Raw genomic sequence first — 12158 nt, 5'->3', positions numbered from 1 at the left:
TGATGCCAGCAAAAGTATAAAATAATTAGCCAATCAGCATTGAGCTGAGCTCAACTGTGGGTCATCCTGGTGCACCAAAACGCCCCCCAAGGGAGACCAGTTTGGATTTGGCTTCATACCATTAAAATCGTTTCCTAAGCTAAAGTACATTTTCTGAAAAATATGTCTGTTTCTGGTCTGTCCAGCAGTAGCGACCCGTTAACTAGCTAACTAACTTAGCTGGTTCATTGTTGCCCATGCGAGGAAGTTAGGCTAGCAAGCATTTTAGCTAGGTAGCCTATGAGAACAAAAAGAACAAAACTAAAAGTGTGCTGTATGACAGAGCCATAGACCGTTTTACCAAAATGAAAGAGAGGAGGATGGCATTAGCATTCAACTAGTCTACAAGTGAGTCAAAATAGAAATGTGCATGCAGGCACAGACAGACAGAAATATGTATAATGGACAGCCACATGATATTTAGCAACATCAAATGGACTAAATTGTTTTTGGTATATTCAACTAAGCATACAGCCTTGTTGATTTGATGATGTTTAAATGTTTACCTTAAAATGGTGCTGGAATAGCGTAGGCTGTGCTCCTTTTGTGTTTCTGCTGACATGCAGTAACTCCGTAGTTCTAAATCACTAGTTGTTTGATCATGCTGCAGGTGATATAGCTATTGTTTACGTGCAATATTTGCTTTGTGGACTTCACCGGACAGATGTTGCTCTCCGTTTTTGTGATTAAACAAAAGTATGTGTTGAGATGAACAACTAAACTAACTAATCGTAGATTCAGCAATGTGTCAACTGTGAAGACCGTTTTTAAATCATGAAGCAGTCTAAAATTGTTACCCGGAGGAAAATGGGGGAGGGTCTTGCTTTTTTTAAATTTCAGTCAGGGGAGGGTTTAGTATTATTCTTTTTTTATTCTAGGGGAGGGTCATGTAATTTGTAATAAATTAAATGTCAGATTACTCTGTGTTTGCTTTGCACACTCTTGGCATTCTCTCAACCAGCTTCATGAGGAAGTCACCTGGAATGCATTTAAATTAACAGGTGTGCCTTGTTAAAAGTTCATTTGTGGAACTTCTTTCCTTCTTAATGCGTTTGTGCCAATTAGTTATGTTGTGACAAGGTAGGGGTGGTATACAGAAGATAGCCCTATTTGGTAAAAGACAAAGTCCATATTATGGCAAGAACAGCTCAAATAAGCAAAGAGAAACAACAGTCCATCATTACTTTAAGACATGAAGGTCAATCAATACGGAACATTTCAAGAACTTTAAAAGTACAGTCGCAAAAACCATCAACCGCTATGATGAAACTGGCTCTCATGAGGACCGCCACAAGAATGGAAGACCCAGAGTTACCTCTGCTACAGAGGATAGGCTCATTAGAGTTACCAGCCCCAGAAATTGCATCCCAAATAAATGCTTCACAGAGTTCAAGTAACAGACACATCTCAACATCAACTGTTCAGAGGAGAGGAGATTTTTGGTTCCAACCGCTGTGTCTTTGTGTGACGCAGAGCAGGTGAAGGGATGATCTCCGTATGTGTGGTTCCCAATAGAGGTCGACCGATTATGATTTTTCAACGCTGATACCGATATCGATTATTGGAGGACCAAAAAAAGCCGAAACCGATTAATCGGTAAATGTATTTATTTATATATAAGCTGTATATATACAGTTGAAGTCAGAAGTTTACATACACCTTAGCCAACTACATTTAAACTCAGTTTTACACAATTCCTGACATCTAATCCTAGTAAAAATTCCCTGTCTTAGGTCAGTTAGGATCACCACTTTATTTAAAGAATGTGAAATGTCAGAATAATAGTAGAGAGAATGATTTATTTCAGCATTTATTTCTTTCATCACATTCTCAGTGGGTCAGAAGTTTGCATAGACTCAATTAGTATTTGGTAGCATTGCCTTTAAATTGTTTAACTTGGGTCAAATGTTTTGGGTAACCTTCCACAAGTTTTCCCACAATAAGTTGGGTGAATTTTGGCCCATTCCTCCTGACAGAGCTGGTGTACCTGAGTCAGGTTTGTAGGCCTCCTTGCTCGCACAAGCTTTTTCAGTTCTGCCCACAAATGTTCTATAGGATGGGGGTCAGGGCTTTGTGATGGCCACTCCAATACCTTGACTTTGTTGTCCTTAAGCCATTTTGCCACAACTTTGAAAGTATGCTTGGGGTCATTGTCCATTTGGAAGACCCATTTGCGACCAAGCCTTAACTTCCTGACTGATGTCTTGAGATGTTGCTTCAATATATCCACATAATTCTCCTTCCTCATGATGCCATCTATTTTGTGAAGTGCACCAGTCCCTCCTGCAGCAAAGCACCCCGAATACATGATGCTGCCACCCCCGTGCTTCACGGTTGGGATGGTGTTCTTTGGCTTGCAAGCCTCCCCCTTTCCTCCAAACAAAATGATGGTCATTATGGTAAAACAGTTCTATTTTTGTTGCCTCAGACCAGAGGACATTTCTCCAAAAAGAATGATCTTTGTCCCCATGTGCAGTTGCAAATCGTAGTCTGACTTTTTTATGACGGTTTTGAAGCAGTGGCTTCTTCCTTGCTGAGTGGCCTTTCAGGTTATGCCGATATAGGACTCGTTTTACTGTGGATATAGATACTTTTGTACCTGTTTCCTCCAGCATCTTCACAAGGTCCTTTGCTGTTGTTCTTTGCTGTTGTACTATTGTTTGTACAGATGAACATGGTATCTTCAGGCATTTGAGAATTGCTCCCAAGGATGAACCAGACTTGTGGGGTCTATAATTGTTTTTCTGAGGTCTTGGCTGATTTCTTTTTATTTCCCCATGATGTCAAGCAAAGAGGCACAGGGTTTGAAGGTAGACCTTGAAATACATCCACAGGTACACCTCCAATTGACTCAAATGCCATGACATCATGTTCTGGAACGTTCCAAGCTTTTTAAAGGCACAGTCAGCATAGTGTATGTACACTTCTGACCCACTGGAATTGTGATACAGTGAATTATAAGTGAAATAATCTGTCTGTAAACAATTGTTACTTGTGTCATGCACAAAGTAGATGTCCTAACCAACTTGCCAAAACTATAGTTTGTTAACAAGAAATTTGTGGAGTGGTTGAAAAACGAGTTTAAATGACTCCAACCTAAGTGTATGTAAACTTCTGACTTCAACTGTATATATATATATATGTGTGTAATAATGTGTAATAATGACAATTAGAACAATACTCAATGAACAATGAACACTTTTTTATTTTAACTTAATAAAATACATAAATAAAATCTATTTAGTCTCAAATAAATAATTAAACATGTTCAATTTGTTTTAAAAATTGTAAAAAGAAGAAAGTAAAAGTGTAATATGTGCCATGTAAAAAGCTAACGTTTAAGTTCCTTGCTCAGAACATATGAAAGCTGGTGGTTCAATATTCCCAGTTCTTCAATATTCCCAGTTAAGAAGTTTTAGGTTGTAGTTATTGTAGGAACTATGACGCGTCGACTATTTCTCTCAATACCATGTGTATTTCATATACCTTTGACTACTGGATGCTCTAATAGGCACTTTAGTATTGCCAGCCTAATCTCAGGAGTTGATAGGCTTGAAGTCATAAACAGCGCTGTGATTCAAGCATTGCTATGAGCTGCTGGCAAACGCAGTAAAGTTTGAATGAATGCTTATGAGCCTGCTGCTGCCTACCACCGCTCAGTCAGACTGCTCTGTCAAATCATAGACTTAGTTATAATATAATAAACACAGAAATAAGAGCCTTTGGTCATTAATATGGTCAAATCCGGAAACTATCATTTCGAAAACAAAATGTTTATTCTTTCAGTGAAATACGGAACCGTTCCGTATTTTATCGAACGGGTGGGAACCCTAAGTCTAAATATTGCTGTTACATTGCACAACCTTCAATGTTATGTCATAATTATGTACAATTCTGGCAAATTAGTTTGCAACGAGCCAGGCGGCCCAAACTGTTGCATATACCCTGACTCTGTGTGCAATGAACGCAAGAGAAGTGACACAATTTCCCTAGTTAATATTGCCTGCTAACATGAATTTCTTTTAACTAATTATGCAGGTTTAAAAATATATACTTCTGTGTATTGATTTTAAGAAAGGCATTTATGTTTATGGTTAGGTACATTCGTGCAACGATTGTGCTTTTTTTGCGAATGCGCTTTTGTTAAATCAGCACCCGTTTGGCGAAGTAGGCTGTGATTTGATGATAAATTAACAGGCGCCGCATTGATTATATGCAATGCAGGACAAGCTAGTTAACCTAGTAATATCATCAACCATGTGTAGTTAACTAGTGATTATGTGAAGATTGATTGTTTTTTATAAGATAAATTTAATGCTAGCTAGCGACTTACCTTTGCTCCTTGCTGCACTCGCGTAACAGGTGGTCAGCCTGCCACTCAGTTTCCTCGTGGAATGCAATGCAATCGGCCATAATCGGCGTCCAAAAATGCCGATTACCGATTGTTATGAAAACTTGAAATCGGCCCCAATTAATTGGCCATGCCGATTAATCGGTCGACCTCTAGTTCCCACCGTGAAGCATGGAGGAGCAGGTGTGATCCTATGGGTGTGCTTTGCGGGTGCACTTTCTGTGATTTATTTAGAATTCAAGGCACACTTAACCAGCATGGGTACCACAGCATTCTGCAGCGATGCTTCAACCCATCTGGTTTGCGCTTAGTGGGACTATAATTTGTTTTTTGTTAGAACAATGACCCAACACACCACCAGGCTGTGTAAGGGCTATTTGACCAAGAAGGTAAGTGATGGAGTGCTGCATCAGATGACCTGGCCTCCAAAATCACCCAACCTCAACCCAATTGAGATGTTTGGGATGAGTTGGACCGCAGAGTGAAGGAAAAGCGGCCAACATGTGCTCAGTTAGACAGGTTTACCCTACACATACTGACCAGCTCAAATAGACAGATGCATGCCATATGGCAGACTAATCCAAATTCATCTCTTGGCATGTCCAGCCCACTCAAGGTTGCTGCCTTTTTCTGTGGCTTAACCAACTAGGCTCCTAATTTAACAATTTTATTCGTATTTATAGATGCCATAAAAGTTTGATATTAAGGCACATGAAAGCTCACATGTTCGCGAAGGCATTTCTGCCGAAAAACGCATTTTGATAAAAAACATTTTTTTACTCTCAAACGGCTCTCCTGTGAAGTCGTGAATTGCGACATACGCCTAGTTTCCTGAAACGGGTCACATGTTGGAACTCCTTCAAGACTGTTGGAAAAACATTGCAGGTGAAGCTGGTTGAGAGAATGCCAAGACTGTGCAAAGCTGTCATCAAGGCAAAGGCTACTTTGATGAATCTCAAATATAAAATATATTTTGATTTGTTTAACACTTTTTTGGTTATTACATGATTCAAAATGTTCTTTCATAGTTTTGCTGTCTTCACTGTTATTCTACAATGTAGAACATAGTAAAAATAAAGAAAAACCCTTGAATGAGTAGGTGTGTCCAAACTTTTGACTGGCACTGTATATAAAACTAGCCTACACTGCATTACACACTGCAATGGATAGTAGTTTCCAATCATGAGCTCTGGACTGCTCTTGCTGATGTAAACACTTTTGTTCTGCCTAACCAATGGCTGTTCTGTGTACAGTGGCACTTCAGGAGGCGAGTCAAAGGCTTCTTCTGAAAATAATGTTTAATTTGTCCCAAAAAATGCATTATCTGTGCATGCGGACTACTCCTACTGGTGTCCCGTTCATTTGGAGAGCGCCATGGTGAAAAGGAGGACTGGAGGTAAGCTTGCTACTGCTATAATTGACTTTAATAAAAACAATATGTTTCATTGCCTATAATGAAGCTATTTGTCAGAGTTATTGATGTCACAATAAGCCATATTCGAGTAATATACATAACGACATTACTATGAAGCTGCAGCCACTAAGATGGAAAGCACATGGGTGCTGAAAGTAGGTTAATTCAACAAGGCCTATGATTAATTTAAACAGTCTTCATTTTAATTTGACTTTAGGCTACCAACAACGAAAGGGCTTTGTGTTGGAGCCTATTTCTTCTTATTCAAGAAATAAGCGGTAGGCCTACCTGTTTACAGTGGTGGAAAAGGTACCCTATTGCCATACTTGAATAAAAGTAAAGATACCATAAAAGAAAAGTTAAACTAAGCCAGTAAAATTATAATTGAGTAAAAGTATTTGGTTTGAAATATATTTAAGAATCAAAAGTAAATGTAATTGCAAAAATATACTTAAGTATCACAATTAAAAGTATAAATAATTTCAAATTCCTTATATTAAGCAAACCAGATGGCACCATTTGTTAAAAAATGGATATCCAGGGTCACACTACAACATGCAGAAATAATTTACAATGGGATGAGCATTTGTGTTTAGTGAGTCCGCCATATCAGAGGCAGTAGGGATGACCAGGGATGTTCTTTTGATAAGTCTGTGAATTGGACCATTTACCTGTCCCACTAAACATTCAAAATGTAACGAGTACTGTTGGGTGTCAGGGAAAATATATGGAACAAAAAGTATATTATTTTCTTTAGGAATATTGTGAAGTAAAAGTAAGTATGACTATAAATAGTAAAGTGTCCCTTCCACGGGACTGTTGAGCTAACGTAGCGATTACAACGTAGCGATTATGTCTATGTCCTGGGAAATGTTGTAAGTAACATCGCATGAGGTTGTAAGTAACAAGAACATTTCCCAGGACATAGACATGTCTGATGTTGGCAGAAAGCTTAAATTCTTGTTAATCTAATTGCACTGTCCAATTTACAGTAGCTATTAAACTGAAAGAATACCATGCTATTGTTTGAGGAGAGTGCCCAATTTTGAACATGAAAATGTATTAATAAACAAATTAGCCACATTTGGGCAGTCTTGATACAACATTTTGAACAGAAATACAATGGTTCATTGGATTAGTCTAAAACTTTGCACATACACTGATGCCATCTAGCGGCCAAAATCTAAATTGCACTTGGGTTGGAATAATACATTATGACCTTTCTCTTGCATTTCAAAGATGATGGTACAAAAAAATACAAAAGAACGGTTGGTTTTTCCTTTGTATTATCTTTTACCAGATCTATTGTGTTATATTCTACTACATTCCTTTCACATTTCCATAAACTTCAAAGTGTTTCCTTTCAAATGGTACCAAGAATATGCATATCCTTAATTCAGGGCCTGGGCTACAGGCAGTTAGATTTGGGTATGTCATTTTTGGCGAAAATTCTTAAAAAAGGGGCTAATCCTTAAGAGTTACTAAATAATATTTTAAAGTATTTTCACTTAAGTACTTTACACCACGGCCTGTTTGACAAACTAAATTATAGTCTACTATCCATAGATTTTTGTCAGCCAGTTCCTTCTGTCACCATGCACTCCTTAAATATCTGTGTCAGCAAAGGGCTTGGTGTGTTACGTTAAAACCGGGGCTCGAATTGAGGGGGTATGTGAGGGAATTGTGGCTTTTGTTAAAGAACATTTACTTTGCTTGTGAAGCAATGTGTGATTCTGTCACTATCAATTGATGTTCAATATTTCAACAAGCTATTAAATAACATACTGTAATTCTCTAAATCAGTCAGGAGCAAGCCAGGTAGCCTAAAAAGTGACGACAATCAATTATTTAGGTTATATTATTATTATTTCAAGGCTTTAACCTACCATTTAAGAAATACAGTGCATTCGGGAGGTACCCTAGACTTTTTATACCTTTTGTCACGTTACAGCCTTATTCTAAAATGGATAGAAATAAATAAAAAACATCAATCTACACACAATACCCCATAATGACAAAACAAAAACAGGTTTTTAGACATGAAATATGACATTTACATATTGGGGACTATTCTACATTGCCTTTATATTCACTTTAAGAAATAGGATTTTGGTCCCTCTTTGGTTTGAGGATAATGCGGTGAGTTATGCGTGCCTAGTTTGTTAATTTAGCCTAGCAGATGCTATTAAATTCCCATGCCCTAATCTAAGTCAACATAAATCTATTTTGTATCAACAATATCATGGAATAAAATAAAATACAATTGAAAATGATACTTTCCCAAATGAAACAAATTGCATATACTGTAGGCCTAGCTGATGATATGCAGCTGCTGTGTTTAAAAACATGTTTTTTTCTCTAATTCATTGATGATCAGATACTTCAGTTATAACTGGTTCTGTTACTCTAAATGTTTACAGTTGATAAACAACTTTAGCTCTGTTCCAAACTGTCCTCCTGGTGCTGCAGCATGCGCTCATTCGTTCTCATGCTCTGTTGTGGTATTAAAACGATTCTGCTTGTCTCCAGTCATGGAAAATGACGTAGAATTAAATGAAATACATTTATAAAGGCCATGTTTTTCTCAGACCACAAATAAGATGATAGATGCTTTTCCTATAATGGAGATCCTCCTGTGAATTCACAACCTTCTGGCTACTTTGCCAACGCTTCTAAAATGGCAACAGTTTCCAAAACTGCATATCTAAGCCTCTGGTCTGTCCTAGGAGTGAGGGTAAATGGGGGTAAATGTTCTCTGCTATTCACATTACGTTTTTATTATTATTTTGGTTATAGGCGAGTGTCACTTGTTTTTTTTCAAGAGTTCAGGGAGGGTCGGGTAAAAAATATATTTTACTGAAGGCAGGGCCATCGATTTTCTTTTCAGAGAGGTCTGATTTTCTCCAGGTAACCCTCATTGTAAATAAAGTACAGTCCCTCAAATACTCATTTTCAGGGACTAAAGTGGGCACCATGTTTCACTCCATTGAATTGGCTTGCCAGGAGACTCGTTTGGAGGTAAGACATTTTAACAACATTTTATGAAAAATGTAGGATATATAGCCAGCTGTGTTCTGTTCGGTCTAGGCTTGCTAGTCAGCCAAGTTATTTATACATTCTGTTGATTAGTCTGTTTTGCTACCTAGCAGCATGCAGTGTCTGTTTACCTAGCTAACGTTAGCTATATTTCACTTGCTATTGTGTTGCACCATTGGGGTTGGTGATACTAAATTATTCTACTCTCACTGTAGGCTTCCTAGCTGTTACAAAATTATTGTACATTAGTAAAGGTAGTTGTGGCTTCAGCAGCTGTGCCCCCAACCGGCCTTTGCCGGACGTCAGAGCAGGCGTCCGGCAAAGTCCATAGAGAACAAGAGCACCTCCTTCCAGCTGCCCACTGCACTGAGGCTAGGTAACACTTTCACCACCGATAAATCCACGATAATCTACGGCTGGCCATGCTTTCCTCCTGGCTACCCCAACCCCGGCCAACAGCTCCGCAACCCCCGCAGCTACTTGCCCAAGCGTCCCCAGCTTCTCCTTCACCCAAATCCAGATAGCAGATGTTCTGAAAGAGCTGCAAAACCTGGACCCGTACAAATCAGCTGGGCTAGACAATCTGGACCCTCTCTTTCTAAAATGATCCGCCGCCATTGTTGCAACCCCTATTACCAGTCTGTTTAACCTCTCTTTCGTATCGTCCGAGATCCCTAAAGATTGGAAAGCTGCCGAGGTCATCCCCCTCTTCAAAGGGGGTGACACTCTAGACCCAAACTGTTATAGACCTATATCCATCCTGCCCTGCCTTTCTAAAGTCTTCGAAAGCCAAGTTAATAAACAGATCACTGACCATGATCTTCTCCGCTGTGAAATCCGGTTTCCGAGCTGGTCACGGGTGCACTTCAGCCATGCTCAAGGTCCTAAACGATATCATAACCTTCATCAATAAAAGATTGTACTGTGGAGCCGTCTTCATCGACCTGGCCAAGGCTTTCGACTCTGTCAAACACCGTATTCTTATTGGCAGACTCAACAGCCTTGGTTTCTCAAATGACTGCCTCGCCTGGTTCACCAACTACTTCTCAGACAGAGTTCAGTGTGTCAAATCGGAGGGCCTGTTGTCCGGACCTCTGGCAGTCTCTATGGGGGTACCACAGGGTTCAAATCTCGGGCCGACTCTTTTCTCTATATATGTCAATGATGTCGCTCTTGCTACGGGTGACTCCCTGATCCACCTCTACACAGACGACACCATTCTGTATACATCTGGCCCTTCTTTGGACACTTTGTTAACTAACCTCCAAACAAGCTTCAATGCCATACAACACTCCTTCTGTAGCCTCCAACTGCTCTTAAACGCTAGTAAAACTAAATGCATGCTTTCCCACCGTTCGCTGCTCACACCCGCCTGCCCGACTAGCATCACTGCTCTGGACAGTTCTGACGTAGAATATGTGGACAACTACAAATACCTAGTTGTCTGGCTAGACTGTAAACTCTCCTTCCAGACTCATATTAAACATCTCCAATCCAAAATGAAATCTAGAATCGGCTTTCTATTTCGCAACAAAGCCTCCTTCACTCACGCTGCCAAACATACCCTCGTAAAACTGACTATTCTATCGATCCTCGACTTCAGCGATGTCATTTACAAAATAGCCTCCAACACTCTACTCAGGAAACTGGATGCAGTCTATCACAGTGCCATCCGTTTTGTCACCAAAGCGCCATATACCACCCACCACTGCGACCTGTATGCTCTAATCGGCTGGCCCTCGCTACATATTCGTCACCAGACCCACTGGCTCCAGGTCATCTATAAGTCTTTGCTAGGTAAAGCTCCACCTTATCTCAGCTCACTGGTCACGATAACAACAGTGGATAGTAGAGTTGGATAGCACGCGCTCCAGCAGGTATATCTCACTGGTCATCCCCAAAGCCAAAACCTCCTTTGGCCGTCTTTCCTTCCAGTTCTCTGCTGCCAATGACTGGAACGAAATGCAAAAATTGCCGAAGCTGGAGCGTTAGATTTCCCTCACTAACTTTAAACATCAGCTATCCGAGCAGCTAACCAATCGCTGCAGCTGTACATAGCCCATCTGTAAATAGCCCATCCAATCTACCTACCTCATCCCCATTTTGTTTTTATTTACTTTTCTGCTCATTTGCACACCAGTGTTTCTACTTGCACATCATCATCTGCAAATCTATCACTCCAGTGCTAAATTGTAATTACCTGCTACTATGGCCTATTTATTGCCTTACCTCCTCACGCCATTTGCACACACGGTACATAGACTTTCTTTTTTTGCTATTGTGTTATTGACTGTACGCTTGTTTATTCCATGTATAACTCTGCGTTGTTGTTTGTGTCACACTGCTTTGCTTTATCTTGGCCAGGTCGCAGTTGTAAATGAGAACTTGTTCTCAACTAGCCTACCTGGTTAAATAAAGATGAAATAAAAAAAAATATTTAAAAAAAAACAGGACTGACATTTGAGCAGTGAGGTTAATTTCTGCCCCCTTGTCTCTGTGTTCCAGGTTGAAGGACATCCCACCGTGACACCCTACAGATGTAATGTAAAAACTTGTTTTGAACCTCCCAGCCACCAGTGTGCAACATCACCATGTTAGATAGAAATAGATTCCTCCATGTTATTGTTTATCATACAGATTTGTCAGAACATTGTAACTTATGAAGGCAGCTTATGGTAGAGAAATAAGCATTCAATTCTCTGGCAACAGCTCTGGTGGACATTCCCGCAGTCAGCATGCCAATTGCACGCTCACTCAAAACTTGAGACATCTGTGGCATTGAATTGTGTGACAAAACTGCACATTTTAGAGTCGCCTTTTATTGTCCCCAGCACAAGATGCACCTGTGTAATGATCATGCTGTTTAATCAGCTTCTTGATATGTCACACATGTGTCCCTCTCCTCCTCTCTCACCTGTGTCCCTCTCCTCCTCTCTCTCCCTGTAGGGCTGTACTGAAACAGCTGCAAAAATGGGTCACCTGACTCGTGATGTTGTTGGATGCAGGCCTCGCTCTGCTCCGCCAGTGAATTCGTGATTCAGAAAATGTGGACAAATTCGTTTTTTATTGAAAGTGTATGGCCGAATTAGCTATTCTTTGTCAAAGGTAGTATTGGTTTTGAGTATTTTTTTATTTATTTTTCCACCTAAAACATTTGCGATTATTTAATTTAATTATGTTATGTTGATATGGGTAACAACTCCGCATGTCCGCCCTTGTGGGGGAGACCTTGCTACGTAGAAACGTCACGCTATAGGCCCTTATTCACAGCAAGTTTTTTCAGCTCTTATGCAACAAACACACAACAATACAGGTCTA

Source organism: Salmo salar, chromosome 19, assembly GCF_965601325.2.
Source record: "Salmo salar chromosome 19, fSalSal1, whole genome shotgun sequence".
In the NCBI taxonomy this organism is placed as follows: Eukaryota; Metazoa; Chordata; class Actinopteri; order Salmoniformes; family Salmonidae; genus Salmo; species Salmo salar.
Note: the sequence above shows the minus strand (reverse complement) of the source record.